The 15,338-nt window shown below is 36.7% G+C and overlaps 1 protein-coding gene across 1 annotated transcript in view; it reads left to right on the forward strand.

Moving 5' to 3' along the window:
* Positions 1-1,134: 1,134 nt before the first annotated feature.
* LOC120415851 (zinc transporter 10) overlaps positions 1,135-15,338 on the forward strand; it is a 50,159-nt gene continuing 35,955 nt past the window's right edge. The window contains exon 1 of the mRNA XM_039577487.2: positions 1,135-1,745. The gene's annotated coding sequence lies outside the window, so the exon portion shown is untranslated. The remainder of the gene's footprint in view (positions 1,746-15,338) is intronic.

The following is a 15,338-nucleotide window of genomic DNA, read 5'->3' on the forward strand; positions in this document are numbered from 1 at the left end:
ATTTTTCGATTTTTTGAAAAAATCAGTATTGATTCAAAAATTTATAACGCGCTCAAAGATTTTTTGCACAACCTGGAAATTTCTGAAAAGTTGGCATTTGATGTCCTCTAAAACATATAAAAAAAATAGTGTTTTTTTTTGCAAATCAAGTTTTAAGTTAAATAAAAAGTCACCAATTTTCTTAGCAAGTTTAGAAAGTTTTTTTTCTTAATTTTTCTTATTCTTGCAACACCTTTATTTACAAGCAATAACTGTTCCAAAATGGATTATGATGTAACACACAGCTGAAAGGAACTCCAAAACTCTGTTTTGTACCTTATTGTATCTGATTATTCAGCAATAAAACCGAATTTGAATTTTGAAAATCACCAATTTTTTTTACCCTGTATCATTTTTTTCCAGTGTAGTCCGTATCAATACCTACAATTTTGCCGAAGACACCAAATTGATAAAAAAAATTCCTTCAAAAGATACAGGTTTTTGAATTTTCATACATCATTTTTGTTTTGATTCTGTTTTTCATAAATACTAGAAACATACCATTCTCACAAAAGTGTAACTAACGAGCCTGTTTCTAACACTTTTATAGGGTAACCTCCTATCATGACTCCATGACCCGTCGCAAGCTAGCCATACAAAATCACACAAAAAACAACGTGCATCTGCGCACGTGAATCCTCTTATTTAGTATCACCGGCATGCACCCTATTTAGTATCGCTTTTCACACTAGTATGATTGACTAAGCTCATTATCCCTCGGATTACTTTTTTTTGTTCCTTTAAATAAATTTTTGTAAAAAGATTTTGGTTTAATTTTCAAATTTAAATTTGATATTGCAATTTTTTTGTTTGTATTTTTTGAACTTTATTTTAAGGCCTTATTTATTTTTTCTACGCATTATTATCTAATCCTGTCAGGTAAACTTCAAAAAACAAAAGTACTGTTATCATCTGTTATTCTAGCTCGAACTAATCAAGACAGATTGTGCAAAACACACCAACAAACACCACTCACCTGATAAGCTTGCTCGCGAGAGAGTGTTCCACTCTCATCGCTCAAGTCCGTGTTCGAGCACATGTTCGCGATTCCTGCGCCGAAAGGCAACGCAGCAGTCGTCGGCGTCGGCGTCGTCAGTCTTGCTGCAACAAGTGTCGCGTCCAGAGCTGTTTTCGCGGCCTACTGAGCTGGCTCGCGCTTGAGGCGTCTACACGTGGCTTGAGGCGCGCGCAACTTTGTGTGTGCTCGCTCGTTCTAATATTAGAACAAAAAAACACACTGAAGAGTTTAAATTTAGTGATTCTTTTTTGTTTTGCTGGTGAAATTTCGGCGCCGCAATTTGTGTTTCGGTGGTGCGAGGGTGTGTGTATTTTTTCAGTATTCGTGCAAAACCAGCAGCTGTTTTTGCCAAAGTGTATTTTTCAACGCCGGTTTGCTAGCAAGATTCGTCTATTTTTTCGGAAGACATTGTCGCGTTAAAAAAACACACACAACGAATTGTTTTGTGCTATCTGGCGTTGGAAAAGGAAAGTGATGTGTTCAAAACGCTAAAGTAAACTCAGCAAAAAAAAGCCGCACCCAGCTGATGATAAGACCGGCAACTAATCCAACTCCACCCGGCCCGAGTTCAATTGCTGCTGATGGTCGTATGTAGTAGCAGCAGTAAACAACGACCCCGAAAGTCAGTATAATATTCAATTAGAGGAGAAAAGTGACCGGACCAACGCGAAGCGACGAATCGGGCAAAGTAAGTTGGGTTGTTGATAATGCGTGTGTCAGTGTGTGTGGAAGTAATTAAATTTGATATTATTATTTTTATTGTTATATCGGCGGAGGTTTGTGCGGTTGACGAGTGGAAGCTCGATTCGCGTCACTCCAGTTTTGATGTGAGGTTTAATTGAAGACGTTTAATTATTTGTGGTTTTTGATGGTTCGGAATCAGGCTTATCAGATGGGTTGTGCAACGATTTAAGTGAGTTTTTGATTTATTTTAATCGTTTTAACATTAAAGGCGATTTAAAAGCAACGTTTATTAAAAATAATCTGTGTTTGTTCCGTTGCTTTTGCTAAAATATTAAAAATTCAATCAGATGTTAAAATAATGATGAAGGTGAAAGTGATATTATTTCAAGAACCTCTTCATTTTCCAATACATTTGGAATGTGCTCCATTTTGTGTGCTTCCAATCCAACTCCAACACCCACAGGGTTGGCTGAGAAATTATGGGAAAGTATAGACTGTATCAGACTTGGTTCATGCTGATACAAGTTGATAGTCAGACCCGGGTATTGGGTGGTGTTAGCTAACGCGCTGCTCCAACGACCTATTTAAGAATGACAAAGAGCCTGCAAGGGCCAGAAGAAACCTCAATCTATTTTCAGATTTCCAATAATCCTTACCGTTCCAGACCAATCCAATGATGCGAATTTGAATCTCATTTTTTTTTTATTTCAATACATTTGGGTTTAGTATTAAATATGTTGAATACTATAGTATGAAAATAGTACCGCACAATGGGGTGACTTGGATATGTTTAAGATTTTGTTGCAAACGAATAATACGAAATAAATACAAACGGAATGGTATGGAACCATACTTAACTTAGTTTAAAAGTGAAATTATTCAAACAAAAATTGTTTTGTGAATTTTCCAAATGGAACATTCAAAGTAATCTTGGAATTGATCATGTTGACATAATAAACTCAATATGCACATTTTTAAGCTCCAATTTGTAAGAAACAGAGTGACTATCAATGTCACCCCGGATTTAAAAACAAAAATTTCAAAGGAAATTTCAATTCCGAATAACACCCTTTGAGTGAAATTATAAATCAAATGTTCATGCATTTTGTCAATAAATCGATCAAATTAACAAATGCTGAAAAGTTTAACTTTTCAGCACCCATTTCAGTGCTGAAAAGTAAAACTTTTCAGCATTTATTTTGAAATGTTTCTTTTGTTGTTCTTTTTGGTACAAAAAGTAGGCCTTTTTGTCGTTCAAAAATGACAAGAATACTAAATAGTAGGGTGGGTACGTTTTTCAAAAAGTTCTCGGATCAAGTTTTAGTATGGTTCCCCCTGTAGGGGGAACGCTCCTACAGGTCTGGGAAAATCACGCGCCAACTTCTGGTATGGTCAGGCCTATGGGGAATGGTCTGGAGAACACTTTTCCCGAAGAGAGCATGTGGATTCGTTGTCCCTAGACCTGGCGCATCGGCAAACAATCCGATGTCTCCGGAATCAACGGTTTTCCCTCAAAAAGCAACAAATTTTCCTTAGCATGCTATGAAAGCTCGATGAACACCGCGACGCCATACGTCAGGCAGCTACCACGTGGTTGAAATATTCGCAAAAAAATACAAATTTGCTATGCAAAGATTCTGAATTCGACTAAATAATATAAGGATTACTCGAAATGATCATTTTCTAGTTACCAGAAGGTTTGCAATTGAATATTCCAGCCATTTCTCACCCACGTGGTAGCTATCTGACATATGGCGTCGCGGTGTTCATCAAACTTTCATAGCATGCTAAGGAAAATTTGATGCTTTTTGAGGGAAAACCGTTGATTCCGGTGACATCGGATTGTTTGCCGATGCGCCAGGTCTAGGGACAACGAATCCACATGCTCTCTTCGGGAAAAGTGTTCTCCAGACCATTCCCCATAGGCCTGACCATACCAGAAGTTGGCGCGTGATTTTCCCAGACCTGTAGGAGCGTTTTAACAAAAAGTTCCAATTTCCCATAGTAATTCCCATGTAAACTTTAACCCTGATGCGCGCAGCCATTTTACAGCCAAATGAGCTGATATTTGGCATGAAAGTCCCTATGGGCATGCCCTACAGGGGGAACCATACTAAAACTTGATCCGAGAACTTTTTGAAAAACGTACCCACCCTACTAAATAGTTTCACGACAGAATTGCAAAAATTATTTTTTAAATATTTGTTCATTTTGTTCGATATTTTTACAAAAAAATAGAGAATACAGGCCCCAAATTCCTTATTTACGTTGAAGAACGTCTACTCGAAGGTACTGGGTTTTCATTAAAAAAGGGATATTGCGTGTGATTTTAAACGCGTATATCTTCCTTCAGACAAATCAAAATTGCACGATCTTGATTCGTTTATTTCAAAATTTATCAAGCAATTTTCTATTAAACTTTGAACATTGGAGAAATGGTTTTAAAATTGAAACAATTAAATTTCTAAAATTCAGATCATTTGCAAGCAAAATGAGCACTTCTCTAACATAGACGAGAAGGTCGAGTACCTAGAATGCATAACATTTTAAAGGAAATCCAGCACTTACCAAACACAGTATTGAATTTCTAGTGCCAAAAAAATCTGGATAAATGTGCAAAAAGTGCTGAAAAAAACTATTTTTTGCAACTTGTTGCATGAACCACTATTTCAAGAAAAAAAAGAGAATTCAAAATGTTTTAAAATATTCAACACAGTTGAAAAATGATTTAAATATAACATGTAGGAATGGTGGCAGATTTTGTGTAAAAAACCCGATTTAATCCCACCAGAGGTGAGATAAAGCCTTTCTTACTAAAGAATTTAACTTCTTTCAATTCATAACATCGACTTGATACAAAAAATCTTATGATGAAACCAAGGTATTATTAATGATGTGTTTTCCAAAAGAATATGTTTAATCGTAAAAATTCTTAATCAAACAAGCGTTTATGACAAAGGCGAGCGTAGCAAGCATCCCATGCGCCAGTGACGACGCACACTGCGGTTTTGGTTTTCTAGTTTTAATACGAGCCCAAAAACCGAACAAAGCAGGCGCAAAGCAAAACCGAGGAACAAGTTAAACGCGTGTGCAGCACAGTGCAGGGAAGCTTGCCATTCAGTGTATGATATGATACCTTACATGTTGAAGATATCATCGGTAGACAAGCTACTACAAACGAGTATAAGTCGAGCCAAAGCATATATGCGCCAGCATTCTCGCGCCAGTATTCGAAGCTCAACTTGACAACTTGTCGACTTGGCGACGAAGCGTCGAAAATCAATGCAGTGTGATTTTTTGGCGATTTTTCCGATTAATATTCATGCTGTATCGTCTTATTTACGAAGATGAAAATGACGTCCAGCCATAAAGTAAAACCTATACCTTTCTTTAGTAAGAAAGGCAAAAAGTAAATCGTTCTAAAAGTTGTTCGGGATTGCCAATCGATGTCAAATTTGTTTCAGATGCTCACTCATGGTCTGTACTATGAATGTAGGAAGAAATTTCAGACAAAATTAGAAACGAAAAATGTTGGCGAAGGTCACCAGGTGGGTTTTTACCATTTTTAAGGGATTTTTTTTCTTATGGTAGGTTAGTCAAACGGCTCTAACTCCAGAACCATATGATGAATCTGGATGAAAATTTGGGAGGTTGTAGAGCTCGAAAAATGCAATTTTTGAGATAAATAAAAGATATGAAAATGATTTTTTTTTACCATATTTTCATTTGAAAACTGTGTATTTTGTTGAAAAGTCTATCCACATCCGAAAACAGATGGATATTTCGAAATTTGAGCGGCAACTCGCCCAAGTTCAGCACACTAGCTTTCATCTGCATTCAGAAGAATCAAAATCGGATTCAGGGGAGCTGAGAACGACGCGACACAAAATTTGGTATGATTTTACCACATACGAACATCACTCGATTTCCACGGAATTTATTTTCTCAAAATTCGAGGGTTGGAGATAGACGAGTTCTGTCAAGATGAATCGATAGAGCGTCGAAAATCAATACAGTGTGATTTTTTGGCGATTTTTCCTATTAATATTCATGCTGTATCGTCTTATTTACGAAGATGAAAATGACGTCCAGCCATAAAGTGAAACCTATACCTTTCTTTAGTAAGAAAGGCAAAAATGTGTAGTTTTAGGTCAGGATAATTTTCATTAGTTTCTGCAGATTTCCATACTTTTACATATTGTTTTAGCAAAATTACTCAAAAACAGGTAGAAGGTAGAGGATTTAGAATCCTACAATTTCTAAATCAATTAAGTTCAATTTAATTTAATTTATGCAAATAGTTTGTTTTTGCTTTAAAAAAAACACATTTTTGATTATATTTCCTGATTTGAAAAAAAAAACTTTTTAACATCGTGAATCTTTATGTTGTTGGAAACAGAAAAATCTCAAAACAACTTAATAAATTCTCGTTTATTTTATTTATCATTATTTGACAATTATGGTATTTACATTTTTATGAATGATATGAGACATTTAAGGCTACCAACTCTTGCTAAGCATAAATCCGTACACTTTGCTGATATGACACCATGGTATAACAAAAACTGTCAATGAATTATTTAGATAAATTAAATTAAATAAATTTGAGAATTAAAAATAAAAACTGTCTCGTTTTTACAGCTAACAAATTTTACAAAATGCTATCAGAGTGCTTATGACTTGCACGTTTAAAAGTATTCATAAAATAAAGCGTGATTTGAATCAAATAATTATGTTCTTAAATTTTTTTTTGTTAAGGCCCGGTATGCTCTTCGAATGAAAGGGGGTCAAGAAACAACTTTACGAACGGCAGGACAAAAGAGAGGGAACGTTTTCTTGGGGCTTTTCTTCACCCTCTCTGGCTTGCTTTTGCTACCGCTGCTGCCCATTTGAATTTTTTCTTGACCGCTTCTTCCGAAGTGCATACCTTACATAAACATTTAAAAGTTTACGAAATGTCAAGTTTGATTTTACGAATAATATCGTTCTAAGTGTTTTCACGAACACTTTTCCAGAGTTTTTTTTTATTGAAAGGTGAAGCACAACAGTTTATAGGACCTTTAAAAAAACTCTAGATTTGTTAATTCAAATGTTCAAATGTATTCACAAGTTTTAGAAAGTTATTGGAAATGGATAAATATATTTAGTAAAGAATTTCTAATAGAACAATTCTAGAGTTTTTTTAAAAGGTTCTATCAACATATGAAAGACAATAGTTCAAAAACTCTAGAATTATTGATAATCAAGTTTGAATTGAGGAAACCCCGGAAAACTCTCCCTTTTTAAATCAAACTCACAGAAAAATAAAAATTTCTAGTGAACAAAAGCTTCGACCAAATCAAAAACCAATTCAATGATTAAAAAGTTGTCAAAATTCCGTACAAATCCGTATTATGCGTAAAATTCCCTACAAAAATTCCGGCCTGTTAAAAATCCGCGAAGAGGTTCGAAAATCCGTATGGTAAGGAAAAAATCCGTACAGTTGGTAGCCTTAGACATGATCATATAACCTTAGAAATCTATGAATAAAAACGTAAATTAATCCTTGCATTCATAAAGTGAATACACTACAAAGCCTCAAAAATGTCTATTAATAACAGTTATTTCCATTATTTGCTGAGATATGGTCATTAGAAAATGATAGGTTGTTTTGGTGAGACTTCAATTTTCGTGTTTCTTTTTCTTAAAGCGGCTATCTCAGCAACCCGAGGTCCAATCTTCAATGTCTCTTAGACAATTTTATAGTAAATTTTCTGAACTTTTCAAAAAATATATTTTTAGAAACGGTCACCCATGGTCACTATTTTCAAAAATTGAAAAGCTGCAAATATTTCGCTAAAATCAAACTATCGGTGGCTATATCTTGAAAACGGAGCCCTTTATCAAAAAATCTGTACAGTACTTTTCGATTGCAAATTCAATTTTGCATTAAAAAATAATGTCTAACTTGTTTTTGCATGAAACTTCGATTTTCTTTTCCAAGGATCACTATTTTTCCAAAAATTCATAACTCGGCGGCAGATTTTTGACCATTTTTCTCTATGGCTCAAAAGTTGCGATTTTTTTGAGAAATTGAGTTTTCGTGAAAAAAAAAGTTGATTAAAAAATCTGCAATTTTTTTCCGTGTACCTGTTTTTTTTTCTCAAAAGTCCTCAACAATACCTACAACTTTGCCGAAGACACAAAATTGTTCAGAAAATTCACTCAAAAGTTACAGCTGTTTGAATATTTATATACCATTTTTGTATGGCCAGCAGCCAAAATTGTATGGAGACTTGTATTGGTCAACCAATGACACAAAATACCTTTTTTTGGTCATAGGAAAGGCCCCCACAAAGTTTGAGCCAAATCAAAAAATACAAATAAAATCCATTTCCGGTTTTGGTAGAGAATTGCTCTAATAACTTTTGATAGGATTGTCAGTTCTTCAATCTTTTGGGCTTGTTGGAAAGGTCTTTTGTTTACCTATCCAACGATAAATCGCATGATAGATCTGGACACCTTTTTCATCAAAATATTTGAGATCCAGCCTCCAAAAAAGTGTATAAATAACACTTAAGTGCTGATAACTTTTCATAGGGTTGTCAGATCTTCAATCTTTTGAACGCGTTGGAAAGGTCTTTATACCTTTCTAAAAATGTGTATCAAGACGGGGTTTCTTACAAAAACCATCCTTTTTACAATCTTTCAAAGTTAAGCTAAAATTGTTTTTAAGCATAACTTTTGAAGTACTTTTCTAAACTTCATAATATTAACTAGGGTCTTGTGGAACGGTCCAAATCGGTTCAGCCAGTCCGGAAAAAATCGTGTGCATATTTTTCGGTGCACGGACTCACATCCAGACACAGGCATTTGTTCAGAATTTGATTCTAAGTCGATAGGTATACATGAAGGTGGGTCTACGAGGTCGAATAAAGAATTTCATTTTTCGAGTGATTTTATAGCCAAATATAGAATTACGAGAACTTCCCATTGTCCGATTTCTCAATCATATTTTGAATATTTGTAAATTTTATTTAATTTCGTGTTATTACATTAATAAAAGTATTGTATATTTGAAATCCTTTTAAAGTGAGGAATGTTGACCTTTTTTTTAAAAAAAATGACAAAATGCTATTTATTCCTGGAAAAGTCTGGAAAAAGGTGCGAATTCTAAAATGGGATTTCAGTGTCCAACTATCAATTGAACCAACGAAAAAAACATTCGCACGCTTCATAACTAGGGAACGAATTGTAATTGATCCTTTACGATAATATCGTCTCACTACACGGTTCCAAGCCGATACATATTTACGACATAATTAAAGACCATCAAACGGCTGACACTTTTTTTTCTCGTAGCAAAATCACCCCATCAAAATCGCCAATCGACACGGTGTGCGGTTACTATGGTGATGAAGTAATGTGTCCGTCCAAACAAGATTCCACCTGAGATGCGGTCATATGTAAATTTAAAGAGTCTTTTCCTTCACGCCGCTGCTGGCGGTGGCCCTCCAAATCGATTGTCCGTGGCAGGATTTGACGCGTCGTAAGCGAATTAACCCTTTCAAGTCTGGATTTTTCTAAGGTTTTTTAGATTATAGGCTAGTTTCGGATATTTTGATTTTTGAAGGCCTAAAAGGGTCACGCAAAGATTTGAGCACTTTTTCACTAAGGGCAACATTGATCACAGCAAACCATGATGTTACAGCACAGAAAAAAAGGCACCGAGAAAGATCGCCATTAAAATTAACGCATAACGGTTTCTACGATTTTTGCCACTTTTTCAGTCAAAATCTCACGCCCATGTGCGTAACATGCGTCGAAGGGGGAAATTAAAATTTTAAATTTTTCGCGCCGCCCGATTCAGCATGTTGTTGTGGTCGTACTACCTTGACGTACGTGCATTTTTATGGAAATTTAAATAGCAAAAGTTGTTCCGGTCAGATAAGGTATTTTGGCACAGTTGGCAAGTCTGATAAAATTATCGCATTTTTATGGAACTTTATTGGATACTGTTTGTGACAAGACAGCACGATCTCGCCGAAGTGTGAGTGATATAAACCACAATCCTCCAACACAGTTGCTATCGCGAATCATAAACCGTACGATTAGCATAAGACGCAATGCAATGTTTTCAAATCTGCGCTGGTGTGAGAGCTGACATTTCCCAAACAAAGCCCTCTTTTGTTCACTGTTCAATGAGCATGTCTCAAGGGGTTAAGATAAATGAGCTCCGCGACATAAGTTTTTGCGTCACTTTTGCTTTTCATTCTGTACATGGTTGCTAAGATAAAATATGATTAAAATGACACAACGCCATAATGGCGGCTGCTATAAAGTTCGGCTCGTCGTGCCTCAAATAGAACAAGCGAAAGTGAAATTTTGATTCGAATTCTACCCCGCAAACTAAGTTATTCGGAATAGAAAACAGTTTCTAGCTAAAATATGCGCAAACATTAACGGCACCAGCGGTGACGTAAGGTTTGTTTTGTTTACACGAAATCGTCGATGTGATTGACCTTTCAGCCAGATGGGGTTATTTGTCGAAAATGGAACATTTTTGTTATGATTGGATGAAAGTTGTTAAACTGCAATTTGATATTTAAAAATAATTGTAGCAAACTCAACTTTTTTTTAAAACGCCTCACCAAAAATGGTCACCAAAATAAACCGCAACCAAAACCAGGTGTCGCTGACCAGGCGTTTTACCCAGATTTGGGTGCGCGCGGCGCGGTGTGACGAAAATTAAGCGAAAAACAAAATGTAAGCAAAACAACACGATTGTTTGCCGTCACACCTTGGCTTGATTGCGTTTTGATTGGGGAGTTTTAAAATCAAAAGCTTTGTCACGACGGCGAAATTTAAACCGCGGCGGTCATGCAACTCTACTTCGCCGGCAATGCTAATTCGGGATTGGATTGGGTTGACTTTGGCAGTTTTGGAGGACCTTGAACTTCCTTTGTTTGTATCGTTTTGTTGACAAATGTCGTTTTTGAATTTTAAATAGTTTTGCTGGAAAATAGTATTTTCTAAATTTCGTATTTTTTTGACAAAGTCAATAAAATCAAAAGTAAATTTAAAAAATATCTTATGATTGAAAATTTAAATATATAGTTTCATTGCAGCTATTGAAAAGTAGGCCGTGATAAAAATTATAAGGGCATTTCAAAACAAATAAGTAAAACGGCTCAAAAATAATTACATCAGGGGTGATAAATTTACACCCCCAGAGCGACAAACAGTACCAACAGCTTTGGAGGTCTTCGGGCTTATCGTAATTTAAACACAAGACAAGCGCCCCCGAAGAGCGTCCTCAACGCAGAATGAATGCTAATTCTGTTACTGCGAATGGAGGTGAATTAATTGCGATATGAAAACAAATATTGGGACATTTTGTAAACGTGTATTAATTGAGTATTAAGGAGCCATTACACTACGGCAATCAAACTAGCACTTTTTGACAGTTTGCCAGATTGCCTGGATTTGTTTGTACAAACGTCAACCTGCATACATTTTGCCTTGTTTGCGAGCTTGGCAAACTGTCAAACACAAAAAAGTGCGAATTTGTTTGTTTGTTTGCGGTAGTGTAATGGCTCCTTTACTAATTTAAAAGATAAATAAATTTAACGATTCAGAAACCCTGATTTTCCCCATTTTAATGATTATACTTTCCCATAATTTCGCTGTCGGCCGGCGGATCATTTTTTAGAAGATAAAAATTATGGCAAAATTGCCCTGTCACGCCACGTGACGGTGACTCACAAAAGAAGGCGACGTGATTGTAGCGTGAGCGCACGCGCAGCTAGTTTCAACTATTATCGCACAGCAAATGACAGTTTTCCAGGGCACAAAATTGCGGGTACCATCATCGGCAGGTAGTGGCAATTTGTGCAAATTTACGACCTAGTAAAGAAGATCACCGATTATGGCAATTAAGTTTTGATATGAGTTGAAATTTATTTAAAACCATTTTTTCCTAAAAATTGCCGATTTTTTTGCTTTTTAGCACGGTTTCCTGGTTATGATTTATGGACAAAGATTACTATCAAGCTGAATCACGATTAAATGCTAATTGAAAGGGAGCGATTTGCCCACCCATCAAAAACCTTTCAAAAACTTCCCAACAAGATAGCAACATCTACGATATGATAACAACAATAGCATGACGACAGTACATTCATCAACCACTCACTTATCTCACTGTAATATGTCTACTATAAACGAGCAGCCAGATTAGATACATCTATAGCAACAAGACCTAAATTGTGCACAATCAACCCTGGGAAATCGCCATCCGAGTCAGAGCTGAACGTAGCTAAACACGCGGAAAATTTAGACATCACTCGCGATTCTTTGATAAAATGTATTAAGAGCTCTACAACTTGCCCTAAACGGCATGACAGCTGCGGAATCTGCAGATAGAATTCGCTCAAGTTTCTATCTTGTTACGAGAATTTGCAACCCCCCCGCATGATATCGAATCAAGTGCTGCTTTTATTAGCCCATTATAGCACAATTAAGGCTAATTTACTCAATCCGGCGTGGTCGCAGCAGCGCATTGAGACTCAGACTTTCCCCTTCTCGATTGACGTGAGAATTCGTGCGGCAAAAACCGGGTTTTGCGTCTGATAACCCACTGACCTTTAGGGGAACGTCACCCACGCGCCATAATGGCGGAGGCGCATCTGCCTGTTCGTTTTATGGCATGCACGGCGAAGGTGAAGACGCCGTCGCGTCGAAACAAATATAAACAAGTCTTGAGATTGGGGCAGACCGTCGACGTTGTACTCTTTTGTCACCGTAACTTTTGTTTTAAATCAGAAATTTTGCTATAAAAAGTAATCGGAAAACTTCAAACTCAACCTTAAGTTGTTTAAAGGCAATTGCGTCAAGATACCACGGACTGACCTGACAGTTTAAGAGGCGACTCTTTTTTTATCGCATGGTCAATCGGTCACCCATATGACATGCGTGCAGCGCTGCATTTAAAGTCGTTTTTGGGGCCGTTACCTTGGCCTGCGATAGAAGACGAGTTGGCGCTCGTTCCGATGATAAACGTAGTTTTAAAGCCGATTTGACGTCACTGCTGTTAATCGTGCACGTTGCCATAAAACTCGCTCGTTTGACAGCTAGCGCGCCATAATGGCGCTCTAAAACGCCGCACGCGCGCTCCGTCATTAGAATTCGCATTTTGTCTCAATTTTGATGAAGGTTATAAAGTATAAACGTTTGTTTGTTTATTTTTTTGTGTTGTTAACACCGATTGTGCGATCTTGCATCGTTGTCTACGTGCAACAAGTGGGCATTCTGGCACACTTGTGTCGGGTGTTGTCCTCTTCAAAACTGGATTTTGAATAACCAATGAGACCCTGGCGGTGTCATCGTCTTGCGATAGACGCGTCCGGCCTTGAAAAGCTGCTCAAGAATTGAACACTTGTGCACTTTTTGTACATTTTACGCGTTTTGAATAAATTATGGTTTGTTGACCTATTTTTAAAATTTTCCAATTTTGAATTCAAATAAACCTTTTGCTTGTTTTTTCGTCTTTTCAATCTCAAAGTTAATTTTGTTATGAAACATTCGCATCTGTTTCTACCTTTTCTCAATTTGTTAATTAAAACGTTGATTAAAACCTTTGCTATAAGCCTTTCCTATGAAGATCTGTCTACTAAACTAGTTCGTGGCTGGATTCGGCATTTGGCCGACTGACTTACATAAGTCGCGGATGGAGAAGAAATGATTGGCGCGCGAAAAATTCAAAGCCACCGAGGTCTGATGACTTTATCTGCATTAAAAAACGAGCATGTGTTCAAATGCACGAGATGCGGCGACAATGCCGGGCATTTTTGTGCACTTTTTTCTCACTTCCGACGTTTGGAATTGCTTTGAGATGGAATGCTAAAAGCCCTGGCCTGGCTAGAAAGATTGGCGCAGATTGAGCCGTCGATGCGCTTTGTTTCTGTGGCGATCCTGAGGTGGGCTTTGTCACCATGGATGTACCCGTCGGTGAATTTACTTAGCTCGAAACAGATGTCTAGACTGTTTGTATAATGTGGAATTTAAATCTCTGAGACAGAATTTTAAGCAAAGATTATATGAACATTTATTCCCAGAATCATTGAAGCAATAATATTAAATAAAAAGTTTACGTTATCATTATTTGAAAATGAATTACAGGGAAATTTTTCCCAGTAATTTCTTGAGCAATGTTTTTTGTTGTTATTTCATCAAAACATAAGTTTCGGGTTCCCTAAATAGGTTTTTTCCTCATTTTTTTCAAAATCATCTGGAAACATCATATTTATTTGTGTATTTCAAAACTGGACCAAACGTGGATTTGTAGCAAATATCATCCCGAATGAATTTGTAGAATAAACAATACTGTTACATCAAATCTCTGCATAGTTACACCAATTTTAGTATAGAGAAAGCTGAATTTTTTTTTAAATTCTGCGATATTTATTCCCTTTTGTCCTACTTCGCTACTTCGATCATTTTCAGGATGACAAATAAAAAATCCTGAGTTGGATTTTCATCTTATCTTATTGTGGAAAAATAGCGTTGACCCATTCTTGAACTTCTTACAAAATTCGGCTGAGCGACGTAATTTTATTGTTGAATAAAAATGTTATATTCACAATGTTCCAATACATACAACAATTTCCTACCCAAACGGCATGTCCAAACTCGGATCGGCTTCACCTTTTTGGGGATTCTCTACCCAAAATAGTGCAATACATAATTTTCGTTCGACAATTTTGACGATTTGCAAAAAAGCACATATTTCCTTAACAATAACTTGACACCGTTTCAACCAATTATCAAAATCCGACGACCTCTTGCTTGTTACGGCGGTAGACTCGTAGATCTTAACTCCAGAGAGTCCTCGGATGACCATGAACATCCCAACACATTCATATAGTAGTCTACCATATGCACTGATGCTATACGCACATGATCCGGGGTCAAAATCCGACGACCTCTTGCTTGTTACGGCGGTAGACTCGTAGATCTTAACTCCAGAGAGTCCTCGGATGACCATGGACATCCCAACACATTCATATAGTAGTCTACCATATGCACTGATGCTATACGCACATGATCCGGGGTCAAAATCCGACGACCTCTTGCTTGTTACGGCGGTAGACTCGTAGATCTTAACTCCAGGCAGTCCTTGGATGACCATGGACATCCCAACACAATCATAAAGTAGTCTACCATATGCACTGATGCTATACGCACAAGATCCGGGGTCAAAATCCGACGACCTCTTGCTTGTTACGGCGGTAGACTCGTAGATCTTAACTCCAGGCAGTCCTTGGATGACCATGGACATCCCGAAGTACCCATAGACCTTTGAGATACATTAAATTTTAGTAAACAAATAAATCAACAAATATGTTTTTTAAATAAATTAATTTTAAACTTTTAATATTTATTTTTTATAATCGTACAAAAAATGCTAGCTGTGGACCCCCCGAGAACTTGACAACTTTTTTATACATTTGTATTGGTTGTTTCCGTTGTGCTTAAAGGAAATGGTTATGCACCAGGCGCTTCCATATTCTTGTAGATGGCTCATATAATTGGGAGGAGACGCATGGTTTTTTTTAAA

Source organism: Culex pipiens, chromosome 2 (assembly GCF_016801865.2).
Source record: "Culex pipiens pallens isolate TS chromosome 2, TS_CPP_V2, whole genome shotgun sequence".
In the NCBI taxonomy this organism is placed as follows: Eukaryota; Metazoa; Arthropoda; class Insecta; order Diptera; family Culicidae; genus Culex; species Culex pipiens.